Source organism: Pinus tabuliformis, chromosome 5_2, assembly GCF_031772625.1.
Source record: "Pinus tabuliformis cultivar Carrire ecotype Pingquan chromosome 5_2, CPIR1, whole genome shotgun sequence".
Classification (NCBI taxonomy): domain Eukaryota; kingdom Viridiplantae; phylum Streptophyta; class Pinopsida; order Pinales; family Pinaceae; genus Pinus; species Pinus tabuliformis.
Genome location: NC_142306.1, coordinates 244044170 through 244064686, shown reverse-complemented (window position 1 = coordinate 244064686; position 20517 = coordinate 244044170).

Sequence of the window (20517 nt, the reverse complement as noted above, 5' to 3'; positions counted from 1 at the left end):
TTGACAACCAAAGTTTCTGAACTCAAGCAACAGACGAGCGAGACAATTGTGAGCAGTAGGCCTCCCAGGTTTGCGCAAAAGAAAAACATGATTTCAGGCAGCAGCAGTAGCCACCCTACCAAATCTGCACAGAGCTCTAACCTTGTGCTCATCTTGGATTAGATCGTGAAAAATCATTACTGCAAGTTCCATAGCGAACGAAATTCAGAGGGGACTTGCCCAGGATGGAACCAAGGAATGAGCGCCCCGGTTACATAGTTGTCTAATCCATTCATGGCTAGCAAGCAGGCTAAGCGTGAGGATGAATATGAAGAATAATATGTTGCATCAGAAGAAGCTCCAAGTACTAGGCATGTATCAATGCACCGGCACTTCCCATAAGACGACCACCGAGAAGAAGCCTTTGAGCAGTCACCTGGTACCAAAGAAAAACAATTGATAAAACTTGAGAAGTCAAGGGTCCCCCACTATGTTTAAGATGCTGAAAGAAAAATTCAGACAACAAATGCTCAGAGCAGTTTATTCGCGAGTCAAATCAACACATAAAACTCAAAGAAAGTCTGGGAAGATAGCTATAACATGTTGAAAAGTGTGCAACAAGAAATGCTAAATTTAGGAAGTGCTAAAAATAGAACTGCTAAAAATAGCACTTCTAAAAAATAGCAGTTTGGCCAATGAGCATTTTGGCCACCTTGGGTGAGAAGCGAAACTGCTAAAAATAGAAACTTCTAAAAATAGAATTTATGGGTCCCTTCCTATTTTTAGCAGTCCCTGATCTAACTATAGGAAGTAAAAACGAATTTGGTCTTACCAGCAGTTTAAAATATTAATTAATTAATCTCCATGAGTTAATTAGTTATGGAAAATTAAACTTGAAGTCTTTGTGAGATCATGCAATTATTTTCTCTCTTGATTTAGGAATTTATCCCTTGATTAAAGGAGATAAGGTTCAATTCTATATTGAGAGGATCAATTGACTTAGTTTAACTTAGTCAAGTCTAGTTAGATTAATTTAACAAGTTGTTAAATTAATAAAATATAGTTTGTTGATGCTTGCATGCATGTGTCAACAATTATTTTCAGAGAACTGAGTATTCTCTCATGAATAACTGATGCATAGTAGTTCAGACAAAGACCCAGTTGAGATCAAATGAGGGACAGTGTACTATCAGATGCTAAGATATTTCTAGTAAGTATTCCTTGCATGAGGAAGGAATCTATTTTCTTCTATGACTATGTAGTTGGACCTGAGGTGACAGCAGGTATCATTAGGCCAATTTACAACCTATATATTGAGGCCTAGGTAGTCCATGATATTCATCTTTTGATAACACAGAGAGTAAGATAGCTATTGAGCTGATTCTTTTTGTATGTTCTTGACGATCTCCACTTGATGGATAATACAATGTCGGGGTTTTATGCTGGTGCTTTCCCCAGTGATATATTTTGTGTTATGTGTGATTGATTCCTTCTTATCAATTATATGTTTTCATGCTTAATATTGCTCATGTTCAATTAAGCTTCCACTAAGTTTATGGTAGACGTAGATCTAGTATTATGCTTTAGTACATTGCATATATCAGTTGGATCTGCAGGTGACCTTTCTACATGATACCAGTGAGCTAGTTGATTTGTAGAGAAATTCTACATGGTATCGGAGCACAGGTGATCAAGGAAGAACAGTATACAAGAAGGAATTCAAAGTTTATTATTCGGGATATAGATCTCAAGTTCTTATCGCCTCTATTTCACTGATGGCGTTCTATGGTTTGAGGCTTGAGTATGCCCTTGATGGCAACTCAAACTATATAGCTTGGAAGGATCGCATGGAGGCAATATTGGAAGATAATGGTCTTAAGGACTTCATTGATCAAGAAGTCCCTAAGCCTATTGATGCTACTCAACTAGAGGAATGGAAGAAGTGTGTGGCTAGAGCTAGGAGAATTCTCTTGGAGGGAGTGCGAGATCACATTGTCTCAAGCCTCCATGGGAAGGAGACGTCGTTTGCAATGTGGAAAAAATTGAAAGATTTATATCAGAATAGCAGTGGTCAGAGGAAGTTGGCCCTGAAGGAAAAACTTCGAAATATCAAGTGTGAAAAGGATGAGACAATCTCTATGTATCTGACCAAGCTCATCACATGCGTGGATGAGCTTGCAAGTGTAGGGGTCATGACAGCTAATGATGATATGGTGAGTCTAGCACTCCTTGGCCTTCCTAAGAGCTGGCATAGCTACCAGGACTCAGTTAATGGAAGGGAGAAACTGCCAGATTAGGAATGATTATGGTCGGATTTGATGCAAGAGGAGATCAGACAGAACACCAGAGACGGTTCTTCATCCTTGGAGGATGAAGAGAATTGTGCCTTAGCGAGTAAGGAAAATAAGGGGAAGGACAAGGTTTCTCTTTCCAAATCCAGTTCTTCCAATGGTGGGAAGAAGGTTGACAAATTGAAAGTGTGATGCTTTAGTTGTCATGAGGTGGGCCATTATGCTGCAAATTGTCCAAAGAGGAAATCCAAGAAGGGATCCGGGGAAGGATCTGAAGGTGAGGAACTTTCTTCACAGTTTGAGTTGGATTTCACACTCTTCACATGCATGGTTTCATCCATGGTGGGAAGTGGTTGGTTTCTTGACAGTGGAACTTCTTTCCACATGACCGGCGATAAGAGTTTGTTCAGTACTTTGGAGGAGAAAGATATCCAGATACTCATAGCGATGGGTAATGATGAGAAGTATAATGTCTCAGGTGTAGGCATGATTATTTTTCAGAGGGAGCATGGAGCTCGCCTTACCTTGACCGATGTCAAGTATGTACCAGGACTGAAGAGAAAATTGGTGTCGATCGCGATGCTGGAAGACAGAGGCTATGATGTGGTCTTCAATAAGGGAAAGGTTTTCCTTAGACACATCATCACTATACAGGTGAAGTAGATTGGTTCATAGGTCAAGAACCTATATGTTCTTGGGGTTCAAGATGCATGCAAAGCCTTGAGCAGCAAGGCAACTGATGGAGTCTTGGTGGTTGAGAGGGAGAGTAAATTACCTCTCAACATGCAGTGCCAGAAGAAGTCTCAGATGATTGTGGAGGAGCCACGATTGGTGCAGCAGCTTCAGGATGTTGTGGAGCAACCACAACTAGATAAGATGAGAGGAGATCGAGTAGAGACATCTACTCATGCAAAGACCTCCAGTAGGGGGGAACTTCGAGCCAGGTGGGCAGAGGGATATCCAGCCATACCTCCAGGTAGGAGGTGGGGCGATGTAGAGTGATCGTCCGAAGGAGGAGGGGCAGGATATTTGAGGTACCCAACCTCTTGGATGAGACCTTGCTACGGGAGCCCCGATGTGGAGTAGCAGGAACTGATTGATTGGGTAGAAACAGATGCGGATGGAGCGGCAGAGAGAGCTACAGTGCAGGGAATCCCAGGACAGCGCAGAGCATGCAGGCTGTAGCAATGCGAGAGGCACAAGTGTGTTGCACAATGCAGGGTAGCACAGAGAAGGGTGCAACGGTGTGAGATGCATGGAGATGTTGCAGTAGCACAGAGGTCAGAGAGGGAGCACTTGTCAGTAGCAAGTAGAGCTTCAGCATCAAATTATGTTTCTAGCCAAATAAAGAGGTCAGTTGGGAGTTTTTTTGTTCCGAGTGTTGTTGGAGAAACCGCACTTGGTAGATGTGTTGCATACAAAACATTCCAAAGTTACAAGATCGGGTTGGAGAGGAGGCCTTTCTTGTTGAGGGAGTGTTGAAAAGTATGCAACAAGAAATGCTAAATTTATGAAGTGCTAAAAATAGAACTGCTAAAAATAGCACTTTTAAAAATAGTAGTTTGGCCAATGAGCATTTTGGCCACCTTGGGTGAGAGGTGAAACTGCTAAAGATAGAAACTTCTAAAAATAGCATTTCTAGGTCCCTTCCTATTTTTAGCAGTCCCTGGTCTAACTATAGGAAGTAAAAACGAATTTGGTCTTACTAGCAGTTTAAAATATTAATTAATTAATCTCCATGAGTTAATTAGTTATGTAAAATTAAACTTGAAGTCTTTGTGAATCATGCAATTGTTTTCTCTCTTGATTTAGGAATTTATCCCTTGATTAAAGGAGATAAGGTTCAGTTCTATATTGAGAGGATCAGTTGACTTAGTTTAACTTAGTCAAGTCCAGTTAGATTAATTTGACAAGTTGTTAAATTAATGAGATATAGTTTGTTGATGCTTGCATGCATGTGACAATTATTATTTTCAGATAACTGAGTATTCTCTCATGAATAATTGATGCATGGCAGCTCAGACAAAGACCTAGTTGAGATCAGATGAGGGATGGTGTACTATCAGATGCTAGGATATTTCTAGTAAGTATTCCTTGCATGAGGAAGGAATCTATTTTCTTCTATGACTACGTAGTTGGACCTGAGGTGATAGCAGGTATCATTAGGCCAATTTACAGCCTATATATTGAGGCCTAGGTAATCCATGATTTTCATCTTCTGATTACAGAGAGAGCAGGATAGCTATTGAGCTGATTCTTTTTGTATGTTGTTGAGGATCTCCACTTGATGGATAAGACAGTGTTGGGGTTTTATGTTGGTGCTTTCCCCAGTGCTATATTCTGTGTTATGTGTGATTGATTCCTTCTTATCAGTTATATGTGTTCATGCTTGATGTTGCTCATGTTCAATTAAGCTTCCGCTAAGTTTATGGTAGATGTAGATCTAGTATTATGCTTTAGTACATTGCATATATCAGTTGGATCTGCAGGTGAAATTTATACATGATATCAGTGAGCTAGCTGATTTGTAGAGAAAAATCTACATAACAAAAATTACATATGTGAGAAGCAAAGACAAGAGCATCCCACCAGACAACACAAACACAAGTCTACCCACGGACATCTCGGTGAGTCTTCCTGCTCTTGACTACAACATTGTCGAAGACATGGAAAAGACTTGTGCGAACATATCTTTGTATGATTTAACCAAGATCATAGGTCAGTGGCACAGTCTTCTGCACGCGTTGGGGCAAACCTCCACAGACAGTGTTACCTCTTCGAGCAAGGGATCACGTAAGTCTCCTGACTCACTCACATCTATGCTTAACACGCTTCATATGGAGGAAGCGAACTCACTTTGCCCACCATTCTTGTTGTCAATCGAAATATTCAACTTCAATGTTCACAACTGTTTGGTTGATTCTGGCGCATTAGTCAATGTCATGCCACTCTCCATTGCTAAGAAGATCAATGCTCAATCGAGCATCACAACTGTGCTTATCATCCCTTTAGACAAAACGCACGTACCAGCCACTAGGGAACTCAGGAATGTGATCATTCAGTTATCGTCTGACGAACAAGTTCATCAATGCATCAACATTGTCACTGCGTGCATCTCAGAAGCATACGGCTTATTACTCAGCAGAGACTGGTCTAGAAATTTTCAAGGTCTGTGTTTTGTCGAAAAGATACGTGAAGCACAACGTGACTCCCTTGGGTGCTGAAAATGAACTGTTGGCTTTTGCAGAACTCATGTTCGGAAATCGCTTTTTGGAAACACAGTTGGGGTGTCATCTTGCACAGCCAGCTCCTACCCCACTAGACACACAAGTGGGTCTCCTTCCTTTCCCAACTGGTGAAAATGAAACTTTTATAGTAGATTGTAACATTAATAGAAATAGTGATAGTACTACTAGTGTGGAAAGCGGTCCTTGTACAGATGATATGTGGACCTTGTACTTTGAGGGATCCAAGACGTAGGAGGGCTATGGATCTGGTTGTCTTAACAGACACGCTACAGAGGAAACACTTAGTCTCTAGCCACTTGGAGTTTGAGTGCACGAACAACACCATCGAGTATGAAGCACTCATCTTGGGCTTACAAAAATCCATCAACCTCAATGTTGTTGTGCTAAAAGTGGTAGGTGATTCAGAGATCGTGGTGCGTCAGGTACATAACACTATACATTGTGTGTCACCCTGTATTAAGAGTTATAAACAAGAGGTATGGCGACTCATCTCTAACTTCCAAGCTTTCAATATTATTTTTGTACCAAGAATGTGTAACGCAGCTATAGATGCTCTAGCGAATGCAACTGCTAGGATGACACTGTTAAGGGATAGATTTTCTGTTGAAATTTTGTATAAACCATATGTCCCAGATAACATCACTAATTTACATTTTTTTGATGATGACCAACAGATATTGCATTTCATGGTTAACACTGACTTCTTCAAGGACACATCTATAGACGAAGACGAGCATGAGCAATCTCTACAAGACTCAACCGATGACAGCAAAGGAAACCTCATCCCCAAGGGTGTGGTATCACTTGAGAAGTTGTATGACTTGCAGAACCACTTTTGGAGACCCCTGAATGTCAAAACCCACAGTTCCACAAGGTTGCACAAACAGATTAATCTTGATTGTGAGAATGATTTCAGAAAAATCACATAGAGAATCATTTGTTGACGTGTTTCGAACCAACTAGGGTGGTTCATCATCAGGACAAGTTGAGGAACAATTCTGAGTGATCAGTTAAATAGTGCATGCAGGTCCTTCAACGGCTATATGAACGGGAAACGGTTAAAAAGACCCTTAACGTCTAGATTAGACCAGGGCCTAGGGGAAAGGGTCAAGGTTCGTTAAATTATTCAAATAATATAATAATTTCTAATCATAATTAAAGAGACCATGGTTCAATTAACTTCTAAAATAAATATTATTAATTTAATAATAGACTAGGGTAAATTTTATCTTATTTTATTCTATTTTATTTATTTATTTATTAATAATTATATATATATATATATATATATATATATATATATATATATTATTTTTTTATTTTTTTTAATATTATATCAATTGCAATATTATTCTATTAACATCAAATTTTTATTAAAATATTGTTACTAATAGTAATATTATTGTATTAACTTTTAGTAATATTATTATATTAACTTCAAGCTAATAGTAATATTATTATATTAATTTCAAATTAATATTATTAATAATATTAGCCTAGGGTAAATTTTCTAATATATGAGTAATATGAATAATATTACAATTGCTACTTTGTCATTTGATGATACTCGCTATATTAAAAGAGACTTAATTACTAATAATACTGGTCTAGGGTGAATAATTAAAGATTATTAATTAATAAAGAGACTAATGTTATTAAAAGAGCGATATTATTATTACTAAACCATTGTTATCATAAGAAAACAGCGTACAGCTAAACAAACAGAGAGGGGTCAGGCGAAGAAGAGGCTAAGGTAAAAGGGCTGGGATCCAACACCTACTAATCTTCCAACCGTCATCCCTATTGAGATTCATAGGTCTTTTCTCGATCTCAAGGGCTTCCCTAAATTTACGATGGTGAAACTGCGCAACTCTTGCGATAACTTGAGCCTCTTCGATACAGACATGATGTTTAGTTTTCTCGACATGCTCTGCAAGGGCTGAGGACTTGGCCTTTCCATGCTTCAAGTCTGTTGAGTGCTCACTAATCCTCTGATTAATAGAACGACCATTTTCACCAATGTATGGAGCCCCATAGGAACAGGGAATGACATAGACCCCTTTCATGTCTTTAGGGTCAACAAGATCTTTAAAAGATCTAAGAAAGCTACGGATGGTGTTAAGAGGTCTAAAGGTCGAGGGAATATTGTGCTTCTTAACAATCCTGGTGATCCTATCAGTGGTTCCTTGGATGTAGGGGAGGTGTACCCCCAAGATCCGGTCTTTAGGATCTTTATGGACAGAGTGCTCCTTCTGGGCCTTGAGGAAGGCTTTCTGACCTAGGTGTCTACTATAACCATAGACATCCAAGAGATGAGCCTTCTCCTTTGCCAAGTTTTTCTCATCAGAGATTCTTAATGCATGAGTAGCAAGCGTGTTGAGAACACCTAACTTCTGAGCAGGGAAATGATGAGAGCTGGCATGGAGATATTGATCGGTATGAGTCTTTTTTCGAAATACCTGGTGGGAGAAGGAACCATCATTATTCTTAAAGATGAGAACATGAAGGAATGGAAGACAACCGTTGACTTCCTTTTCCATAGTGAACTTAATGGCGGAGGATTGCTCATTGAGATGATGGAAGAAGGGATCCAACTCATCATGACCATGAGACCAAATGACACCAGTGTCATCTACAAATCGCTTCCAAATCTTTGGTAAGAGACGGGCTGAGGACAAAGCTCTGGACTTGAAATCCTACATAAAAAGATTTGCGACGACCGGGGATATGGGGGAGCCCATGGCCACCCCACAGGTTTGCTCATAGAACTCTCCTTCGAAGCTGAAAAAGGTGGAAGTAAGACACAACTCAACTAACCGAGTGGTATCTGGGTCAGTGAGCCTGTTGATAACCTCCATGGCCTCATTGATGGGAATACAAGTATAAAGGGAGACCACGTCGAAACTAACCAGAATATCATCGGGGTCAAGCTTTACCTTCTTAAGATCATCAACAAACGACGCAGAGTCTTTGACGAAGGACTCCGTGCAACCAACCAATGGTCTAAGCTTTAAGGCAAGGAATTTTGCAAGAAGGTAAGTAGGACCATCGATGGTATTAACAATAGGTCTTAAGGGAACCCCCTATTTATGGATCTTTGGAAGGCCATAGATCCTAGGGGTGATGGGGTTGCTTTCTATGAGCTTCTGGGATAAAGAATCAATAGAATTACATGACTTGATAGCAAGAGCAACTGCCCTTGAAACCTTCTTTAAAGGATTCTTGGGAAGAATTTTGTAGCTTCCACTATTGCTAAGATGTTCTCTTAGATTAATCTTTAAATAGAAAAAGATCCAAAGATTATGAATCTCGGTACATGTTTCACACCACAAGAGCGGCAAGCTTTTGTCTGCCTATTCAGATAGTACCATGATGTGTTGGCGTAGATGTACAATGACTTGAAAAGATATGACACGCGAATAATCCAGCACATCATTCCAATCAAGGAAGGGGAAAATCCTTTTCAGCAGAAGCTAAGGAACGTGCACCCATCACTTGAGCCCCTCATACAGAAAGAATTGACTAAGTTGTTGGATGCTTGGATCATCTATAAGGTTCATCATTCCACGTGGGTTTCAAATCTAGTCCCTGATAGAAAGAAGTCTAGGAGATCCACCTGTGTTGATTTCTAAAATCTTAACCGTGCCTCGAACAAGGATAACTACCCAGTGTTGTTTATGGAGCATATACTGCAAACAGTATCTGGAGCAGAGATGTTTTCTTTGCTTTATGGTTTCTAAGGATATAACCAGGTTCTAGTAGCACAACCTAACAGACTTAAGACAACATTCTGTACCAAATGGGGTACGTTCGCTTACCGTAGAATTTCTTTTGAGTTAGTAAATGCAGGCACTACATTTTAGTGCACAATGCACATCATTTTCTGTGGCCTCATCGAACAGAGAGTAGTGGTATACCTCGACGACATGATAGTCTTCTCTAGACAGCAGTCAGACCACCTACGCCATCTGAAGAAAATATCTGAGCGATGTTTGAAGTACGAGATATCCTTGAATCCCAAGAAGAGTGTCTTCGCAGTGTCTAAGGGTAACCTCCTTAGGCACATCATTGACAAGAGTGGGATCAAGGTATATCTGGACATAGTTTGGCCCATCATGCAGATACCTTACCTCATGAACAAGAAAGCTATGCAGTCCTTCCTAGGGAATATGAACTTCCTCAGAAATTTCATCTTTGTTTATGCGTAGATTGTCAAACCCATCCAAGAGATATCAAGAAGGACATTGTGTACAATTGGGGGAAAATGGAAAAGGAAGCGTTCACGCAGATTAAGAAAGCTTTAGTAGAGGCACCTTCACTGTACAGCCCAAACTCAATGAGGATTTCTTTCTCTACAATTTTGCTTCCGACACTTCACTCGATGTTGTGCTCACTCAGAAGGAAGAGATGAACAATGAACGACCTATTTCTTTCATGAGTGCGAGTTTGCAAGGACCTTAACTAAACTATTTTTCATGAACAAACAAGCATACACATTACACAAGGCGGTTAAACACTACAGACCCTACCTCTTGAAAAATCATTGCATTTTCTATGTATCACAACCAGCAGTCAAATCATTGCTTATTCAACAAGAGCTGGGTGAAAGAAGGTTGAACTGGATGATAGGACTACAAGAATAGGATCTTGAAATCAATCTAGTTCACATCATCAAGGGTCATGGTCTTTACATACTAGTAGTGAAAGTAGTACATGTGCAATAGGAAGAAGAAGAGCTTGTTGGCTGGGAGCAAGAAATTGAAATGTATAATGTTGATCAACCCCCACCCCCACCCACTTCGCACAAAAACTCTTGGTATGCAGATGTCAGCCAGTACCTTGAGCATGGAATCATGCCCTCTCGCTTCTCTATGCGGAAGAAAAGGGCACTCTGACTCAAAGCTATATCTTACCAGTTGGTGCGTGGAGTGCTTTACAGAAAGCACCACAACGGTGTTTTGCTCAAGTGCCTTGAGGCACAGGATTTAGAAAGGGTGTTTCGTGATCTCCAAGACGGACCAATTGGGGGTCACTTCGTGACTATCACAACAGCGCACAAGGTCATGCAGGCTCGTTTATACTAGCCTACATTATTCAAAGATGCACATGCCTATGCCCGCAAGTGTCGGGTCTGTCAAAGATGTGCCGACTGAAACTGAAGGTCAACAACCCCGTTGCAACCTGTTGAAGTGGACGAACCATTCCAACAATGGGGCTTGTACATCATTGGGGAGATTTTTCCACATTCGTCAAAGTAGCACCGCTACATATTACTTTACGTTGTGGACAGAAGCAGTTTCACTGAAATAAGTGAATGACCTGGAAGTCATCAACTTCCTACAATAGAAAATCATCTCCAGGTTTGGCATTCCTATATCACTTGTTTTTTACAATGCAACGTACTTTTCTTTGTTAAATATTTATGACTTTTCATTGCAAAATGGTATTGTGTTAAAGAATTTTGCTAACTACTACCCGCAGGGAAATGGTCTTGTTGAGTCCATGAACAAGAACCTCATCCGCATCATAAAAAAGACCATTTACTCTAAACAGCAAAACTGGAACTCGCTCTAGTGAATGCTTTATGGTTTGACTGAGTCAGAACTAAACCCTCTCTAAATACCTCCCCCTACTTCCTGGTATATGAAAAAGAATCCATCCTCCTGCCGAACATCTACTTGCATGCTCTTCAGTTGTCCCAAGAATCCCAAGTAAAGTCGTGTCTATTAGCTCAGTGTAGGATGGAAACATTGCACAAGTTACAGGAAGAAAGGATGAAAGCAAAATAAAAGTTTAAACTTCACTAGAACCGTATCAAGAGATGGTTTGACAGAAAGTCTGCAAGGAGTACTAGCTTCAGTGTGGGTGACTTAGCCTTGAAGTGGGATAAACCCCATGAAGAAAAAGGCAAACACACGAAGTTTTAGTCCTTTTGGATTGGCCCATTCACTGTTCATGAGAAGCTTGGCCAACACACGTATCATCTACAATAACTTGACGGGAATATTGACACTCTCAATGTCAATGGCGAAGATTTAAAATGTTATTTTCAATGATCTGGGGTCGTGCCCCTCACTATGTACATAGCCCTTTCATTGCTTGTTATGTTATTTGCTTTTATTTATTGTTTTGTTCTTTTCTTTGTTGTTTTGCTTTGCTTTTTTGTTGTTTTGCTTTGCTTTTTTGTTATGTTGCTTTGTTTTGTAAATAATTGTTGTCATGCATTGTGTTTTGGCTTCTAAATGGGTATGTGGTTGAAGTTCAAAGAGTCTTGTCACATTACAGCGCTTGGCTAGTCCTGTGTCCATCTTCTTTGTGCTTGGTTGTAACTTTTGGCCGATGAAGTCTTGACGGAAAATACGATTCATCTATAAGGAAAGTTTTAGTCGAACCATAAACCTGTGTCCAATCTAGGAAAGCTCATGCCTATACTCAATTTTTTGTTCTGGTGTGTTCAAGCTTATACGACGCAACGACTGGGACTGGAGGATCTAAAGAAACTGCTAGTGGTGCTTCCCCCGCTGTCTCCGGTGCCTACGTATCTGGCTTTTATGCCCGCTGGGGTCCCTAGCAGAAACGAAGAAGGGGAAATTCTAAACAAGCAAACCTGAATCAGATGTATTTATATGCTTCTCTGAAGGAACAACCTCTTCTTCTCTCAATAAGTCAGGATCCATCTTCCCCTCCAAAAATAAATAAGTGCCTATGCACAATCCTCTTTCAAAAATAACAAAGGTGAAAGAAGGGAAAGGCTTCTTATGCAGAGAGGTGAAGAAAGCAACTCCACCGGGGTACTGTCCAGGCTCGTTGGCAGTGGAGCAATGTTTGTGTTCCTTGAGGATAAGTCCAGGCCTACTGGCAGCGGAGCAACACCAGAGATGAAAAGTTATACTCTGAAAATCTTAAGCTCGCGAGCCAAATTATCCTTCCCGATTTTAAACATTATGATCTGGCTGAATCTTGTGTTGTGTTCAATTGAGTTGGTACAAAGTGAACCATGTCTGTCCTTGGGGAAAGTGGGGAAGCCGAAGTGATTTGCACAATGAATCAATACTCTCCGAAAGGCCAAGGCCCTGCGCTAAAAATGAAACAAAATAGAGAAGTTAGTATTCAACCAGTGTGTCGCCAAGTGTTATAGCGGCTGCAACACCCTCCAAAATTTTGGCTTGCATCCAAATTTTGGAGCCTTCCTTGGTGTTTGCCTTTGATGGTTGCAAACACTCGAGCTCACCCCATGAGCTCTTGTGAATTATTTTCACCCTTTTGCTTATTTGAACAACGGTCATCTTTTGGCATACTGATTGCTTTGTCATGCTTACGATCTTGTTCTAGTGATTTCGAAGGTTTGTCTTTGTGTTTTTGGGTTGTCTCCACTATGAGAACATATGTCGTACTCACACACAAAGTTTTAAGCACTTTCATGTAAGTGTCTTCACGGTCGTCCAAAGGTCTACCTCAAGTATCGCGCTTGTCTCTTTCACCTCTAGACAGTCCCACAAAGGGTAATGTTTTTCTATGTTGTCCTAGTGGTTAGCATCGTCATGTTGTCGGAGTATGCTAAGTGTGTGATCTCAATGTCAAGAGTGCACAAGTTCACTTGCCTCCTGCACTTAGCCATTTTCTGAAAAATCTGTCTGACCGGACAACCCTCTTCCACCGGACCCCAACGGAGCTACACTTTGCAGTCTCAACTCTCAGTGACCCTTCTTTGCTTCCCGAAACTACGCAGTGCTAGGTTGTCCTCTGGGTTAGTTGCACTGCACAATCCTAGAGGTGATCAACCTGTTTTCCTCCCATAACTTTATAGCAAACTACCTCCATGTCCAAACTGAACTATGCATTTCTCAAGCACATTCATCAAGCCTCCTTATTGTCTGTCGGAACCCTGCACTGCACCGGGACTTGGGTCTGCAGTGCTCTCCAAAACTGCGCAGACATGCCCAGTTGGCCCTCTGCTGCCTATCTTGCACTACTCTCAGAAATTGCACAAAACTGCTCAACAAGTCCCCTAAAACCCTATCTTGTCTTCCCTCCAGGAATGATCCCACCTTGCAAATGCCACTAGTGTTCTTCACTACGTAATCCTGCCTCCTAGTGGTCACTACATATTTTTTCTCAACCGTGAAGGTTGTGCTCCTAGAGTTCCTCATCCCAACCTGAGTTGTGTTATGTGTTGCCTCAGTGACTTGTCCTCCCTCCCTATCACCTGGAACTATGCATTGTGCAGTTTTTGGTCCCTCTTCCCAATCTGTCATTCGTCTCGGGCCCAAAACACGAGAACAATGCATCATGTTAGACTAGGAGGTTTTGGATTTGATGTCATCCCATCATGAGTGAATTGCAGGAATAGGCACACTGATATATTATGGTGAGATGACGAAATGATGAAAAAGGAGCGCACATGCTAGAAAACTTGCTTGCAGCTAGACGAACGTACCAAACATATCAAACAACAAGCGAAAGGAACACATGCATTGAACCATCATGCAAGGCCAAGACCATCGAAGACCCCGCAAACTCTAAGTCATGAGAAGGAGAATACAAAGAACACCAAGAGTACATCCATCACTCAACAACGTAGCAGCATGACATGGACACCACAGTTAGCTAGTACATGTCAGCAGTTTCATGTGGAGTTGTGTCATGAGTTGTCTTGGCCAAATCACCATTATGGGCCATATCCATTGTAACTGAATGTAATGTAAAGTGAAATTCCAATGGACGCACACAAGAAGTTGAAGATTCATGTCAATTAAAAAGTCATGGAAAGTTGACCGGTCATGAGGGTAGTCCAAGAGTCACAAGGGTCAAGCATCACCCTTGGCTATATATACCCCTCCCATTGTATGAGCAAGGAATTTTCACCTTGCCTCCTCCCACATAGCCTTGAGAGTCTGCAGTATGTTCTTTAAAGAGCGAGGAGTGGCTCTAATGTCCCACTATTGGGACTAGTGATGTATGGTGTACAGATGTGTCTTGGGAATTTTGCTTGATTCAGAAGCTTGTTAAGGCCAACACATTTTCACACATGTTTTGTAGATGTTTGTAAGACTACTCCTTAAACATTTGTAATGCATGTTTGCTTAACTTATACTAAAGTTGAACTACTTCAGTTGTTTTAGTACTTGCATTGTTGAAGATGTGTTGTATTGTTTATCATTGTTGTCTCGTCCTTGTGGGCTATTCCGCAGGACATTATACATACCATTCTTGTTCTGGTTATAACAATCGTCATCTCCATGTGGACTACTCTGTTGGATGGTGTACATGTTTTGTTTTTCACTTCGGTTTTAACGATTGTTGCATCCATTGTGGACTACTCTGTTGGATGTTGGACAGACCCTTTCAAGTTTGCATGTGTCTCTCCCTGGGTGGCACTACTACCTCTCATCTAAAGGCTCACTTTACTCTCTCCCTTTACAGTGAGAGAATCCGGACACAAGTTACATTACGTGCTCACCAAGCATACTCACCTCGCTTTTTGAAGATATACTCATAACACTCTCATGTGATGAATAGCAAGAGATAAGGCAAATCTCTAAGATAATGGAAATCGGGCCATCGTACCGGATGGGACTCCTACACCAAACGGTGTGAGGTCTATTTGGGACTCCATACTGGGGAGATCCCCTGAATGTTGGCAGGTCCAGCACCGTCAACAAGACCAGAACATGTATATTCCTGATATAGAATATAAAGGTATTTTCCATGTGAATATATATATATATATATTGAAAACCAAAGAGAAAAAATTTGTGTAGATCATCTTACTATTGGATAATATGCATTCCCCCTATTGTGCACCACTATTTTTTACAAAACTTTTAGCTATTGATATACAAATTATTCTTATCTTTAAGAACTTGCATTTTTCCATGGAAAATGAAAATTTTAGTCAGTGCCTCTTCAAGGTCTTACATGGGATTCAACAAGTGTTATAATGTTTAAAATTATCATATTCATTAGCAAGATCACTTTTTTCAAATATTTTCAATACACCTCTCGATCCTCATGGTTGTGGATTTAGGTGGGGGAACCTCCTCTAGCCCCTCTTCTCCCCCCTCTACTAAAGCATTAGCCTTCAAGAACTCAATATTATCATCTTGCAAGTAGATGATGAATCAAAAATAAACAACATCAAGATTTGTAAAGAAATTGAACTCAATTCTAGAGGTTTAAATGCCACCCTTTGTTCCACATCTTATAACTCTTGTTCTAACAAAATGGGCTCTAATAAGAAAATTTACTCTGTTATGGCCCTTACCTAAAGTAGTGGACTTGTGAATACAAAATAAATTGATGACGCTAACCAAATGTAAGTTGTCTTACTTTTCTATGCTAAAGGATACGTCACCTTTTGTTTGAACTAAAATAATATAGGGATTTAATCTTGAGAAGTGAAACATATTTAACGGGCCCTCATGGGATTCATTTGAACTAATGGTCTCTATACTTTGATCTAGAATTAGATGTATTTTAGTAGCTCCATATGGGTTTTCCTTTCTCGCCTATATTTACACTACTAGAATGATGAATCCTTGGAATCTATAAGAAATGCCAAAGGGTATGTATAAACAAACCTCAACCAAAATTTAGTGTGTTTTCTAGTGCTAGAAACTTTTGTCATGGTAAATCTTGAGAAAGGTCTACTAGATGCTATGAATATTACCCTTTATGAATGGACCCACATGCAACCTTTAGATTATCAGCATCTTCCTTTCAAGTGTTAATCCTTTTTATATACTTAATAATATTAAATTTAAGCACAAAAAATATAATTATAAAATAGTAAAAAAAAATCAAAATAATAATAATATATACTCATAAATATTTATATAATACAAATAAAATATAATTGATTAACTATTACATAGAGTATAGTTGGTGATGGTTAATTGTTAATTGTTAGATATTATATAATATAATAATTTATATTACATAGTCTACTATAGATAACTCACTTTTAAAGCGCATGTTATGAAGTGTTATGTGAGTTATGAGGTCCTTTGTTCAAATCCTTTGGTTATCAAACACGTGTGTCATCTTGGGGGTGGGGCACATACATCTAGACATTATAGTGGTAGCTATAGGAATCAACCCTGTGTCATGCAAGTACAAGATCAACCCAAATGTTTATTCCTCTAGAACCCACGTGCACACACACAAACATATTACATAATCGATAACTAACAAGTTATATTATATATTATGTAATAGAGTATATTATATATTATAACTCATTAGTTGTATTTAATGAATTTTATTATACTATGCCATTAACAGATCTCATTATAATGTCAAATATCGAGTGTTGGTTCCATATCCAAGTGTTATATTATATTATATATTACAATTCAGTAGTTACAAGTGTTAAAGAATGTAGCTATGGTCAGTCTTCATAATTTTTTATGTATTTATAATACTATGTAAAAACATGAAAGAAATTTAAATTTAAAATTAGTAGAAAGGAAATCAACAAAACTACCTAAAATTAAAACCCATGAAAATAGTTCATACTCACGAAATAACATATTTACAATTAGTTACTACCCAACATAATTTAAGCAAGTACTTGCATGAAAGACTAACTTTTGTATTTTACATACACACTTATCACTCGCATATCTCTCTCACACACATTGTGATATCTACTTTATTTTCATGGTTATTAGTTGAAATTATGGTGTGATTGTGTAATATATATATATATATATATAGACAATTAAGAATACAAAATGTTTATCATATTTTCAAGTGACTTCATTATTATTTGAATAAATGTGAGATTTATTTCCAAAAGCATTAGACGTTATAATAGTATGGAATAACTCTATATTTAGTGTTTCAAAAATATATTTAGTATTTCAAGAATATTTATCATATTTTGAGGTTATCTCATCAAAATCTTAACCAAGGTGAAGTTTATATGTAGTTAATTATTGTCATATCAAATACAACACATCATTATTTTGACTTGTGTAATTCCAACTCAATGATTATTGTTAACCTAATTTCTTGAAGTTTTATTGGCTTTTGAATTTCAACTCAACAACCATATTTTTTCTTATGTGGTCCATTTTATACCCAAGCAAGAACCTCTACCAAAGTCTATCCCTTAAAGAGGAAAACCCCTTAAGATTCAAATTGATCTATAGATTTATCCCCACTAGATATAGTAGAGACATCCTAATGTAGCCTTGACTGCCTATGTTGTTTTCCCCCACTAGTACTAATAATAATTCATCTTGACCCTTCTTTTGTCACCCACTAATTGAATCCACTAGAATACATCCCCCTTCCTCTGTAAGAAACTCTACTTTGAAATCTTATAATAGAATCAATGATTCTTGTAACTATATTGTAAAAAGTTCAGCATTGCTATGGTGTCTGAACTCGAAAGAAATGCTTCATTTAGCGAGATGAAGAGGAAGAAAAAAACTCAAGAAAATCAAATGCAAAATCAAGAGAGAGAGAGAGAGAGAGAGAGAGAGAGAGAGAGAGAGAGCAATGAACAAAGACAAAATAATTGGTTCATAACCAGCCCTATAAAAATCTTTTGGTAGTGGAAACAAAATCACAACAATTGAAAAATGCAAATGTTATCCTAAAAATGTAAGAGAATGTGGAGCAGAAAAAGAAACAAGATCTAATGGAAGATATGATTCCTACTAAAAACCCAAATATCATTCTTTTTAAGTGAACAAAGTTAAAATAAAATGTGATGATGGAAATGAATTGAAAACAATGGAAATGTAGTTAAGGAAAGACCCTTAGTGCAAGAGGAGACTCTTAAGGAATTTGCACATTTTGGGATCAACCAAAATGTGATTGATGTATTATAAATATATGTGCCACAACATTAAGATTTCACTGTTTTCTTGCCAATAAATCCACGAGACAACACATGTAGCTATTTAACAAATGTGTTCCATTAAACAAGAGTGATGGCTATCAATGATTTGAGACTATCTACCCATCTTTATAGGATCGTGGTGGGCAATTTCAATATGGCCTTTTCTCTGGCAAAAAAGTAAGAACATTTAACAAGGAAAGAATGAGGGAATGGTTAGTGACTTGATAATAGATTGGAATCTATGTGATCCAAAACCAAAATATACATGGACTAACAATGAAACGAGCCCAAGGCATATTAGTCAGTGATTGGATATATTTTTAATCCAAATCATTTTTTTTGCATGGAAATATCATATATCATCTTCCATTCCCATGTCTCTAGTCTCTTATTACAGAACCATCCTTTTGAGCTTTAAGCATAATAAATGTATGCCCTCATTCAATTAAATTTGTTTTTATTTGGTTACAATACTCATTTTCTTTGCCAATCAAAATTGAGGAATTGATGCATCTACTTCAACGTTCACCATCATTTGTGTGGGAATAAAAATTTCAAACCACCAAACATAAGTGAAAAGAATGGACCAAAACCTCATTCATCTCTCCTTCTAGAGAGCATGAACAAGCTCAACAAAATTTAATCAGTATCCAATTAGGAATAGAATCAGAAGAGAACGATTGAGTTCCTTGTTGGGAAAAATAGTAAGGAAGATGCATCAAGCATTCCAAAAACAATAAGAATAATAGCATACGAAAGCAAGGAGCCTATGACTAAAAGTAGGTGAAAAAACCATAAATTTCTTTCCCATGTGAGCTTGGGCTAGACAAACACGCAATCATGTGTAGGAGATAGATTTAACAAATGGACAAAAAGGTGTATAAGCTTGATGAGCTACCTAATGAAATGAATATGCATTTTAAAAACATATTCAAGGGGATTCAACCTCAAATGTGACCATACAACACATGTTGTAGTCCATCCTTATTAATTTGTTAGGTGAGGACAATAGCTTCTTACAAAGAAGGATAGAAACAATGCTCTTTTTGTTTTGAGCTAGATAAGGAACTAGAGATGAATGGGTTTTCTTTACACTTCTAGAAACCCCACTAAGCATCATTAAACATGACCTCCATTACATACTCATAGCTTCTTACAAAGAAGGATAGAAACAATGCTCTTTTGGTTTTGAGCTAGATAAGGAACTAGAGATGAATGGGTTTTCTTTACACTTCTAGAAACCCCACTAAGCATCATTAAACATGACCTGCATTACATGCTCAAAGGAACTAAAAAAATTCAAAATAGGAATATTTGCACTTATTCCTAAAGTAAATAACCCAACCGTTGCGAGATTTAGGTCTATATCTTAACACAATGCCTCATATAAAATTCTTAAAATTTTGAATAAATAAACTAAGTCATTCAATATCAAGACTTATTTTTGGATTAGCAAGGGGGTTTCAGAGAAGAGAGGCAACTCACTAATTATGGCATCTTGACATATACAACCAAAATTAAGCCAAAATTAACAAGCATAACTTCGACCAACTAATCATATGACGATTCCACCATAGCAAGATCTTTAGCACTTGATCCTGGCAATTCAGATTGCAGAAGACGTGGGATATGCAGCTCAATGCGGCCTAGGTGCTCATTATGATTCTGCAACTGAAGTTTAATAAGATGGAGCTCGTTTTGAAGGTCTCGAAGGCCCAGCTCGGCCTCGCTTTGTGCTGATGTGTTGGTGGTTACAGCCATTGCTTTAGCCACTATGCATTTCATTAAACATTAGAGATGGACGGACTATCTAAACAGGGTGAGACGGTCGCGAGTGTACCCAGGGTCTGTGATTAGCTCCCCACAATCGTCCGCTGGCGATTCAAGCTCACCTTTCAAATTCAACTATGTCTCCCAAATCGTGATCAATCGTTTCACTTGCATCGGGGTCCTTTCATAGTATGTCTGAACTACGGCCTAAAGAATCTCAGAGTTTGTTTTCTGACCCCTCTACCACACGGCGCTTTGCCACAGTACTCTATCGCGCAGTGTTCTACCACACAGTTCTCTGTCACTCAGTGCTCTGTCGCACAATGTTCTACCACACAGTACTCTGTCACTCAGTACTCTGTCGCGCGGTGTTCTA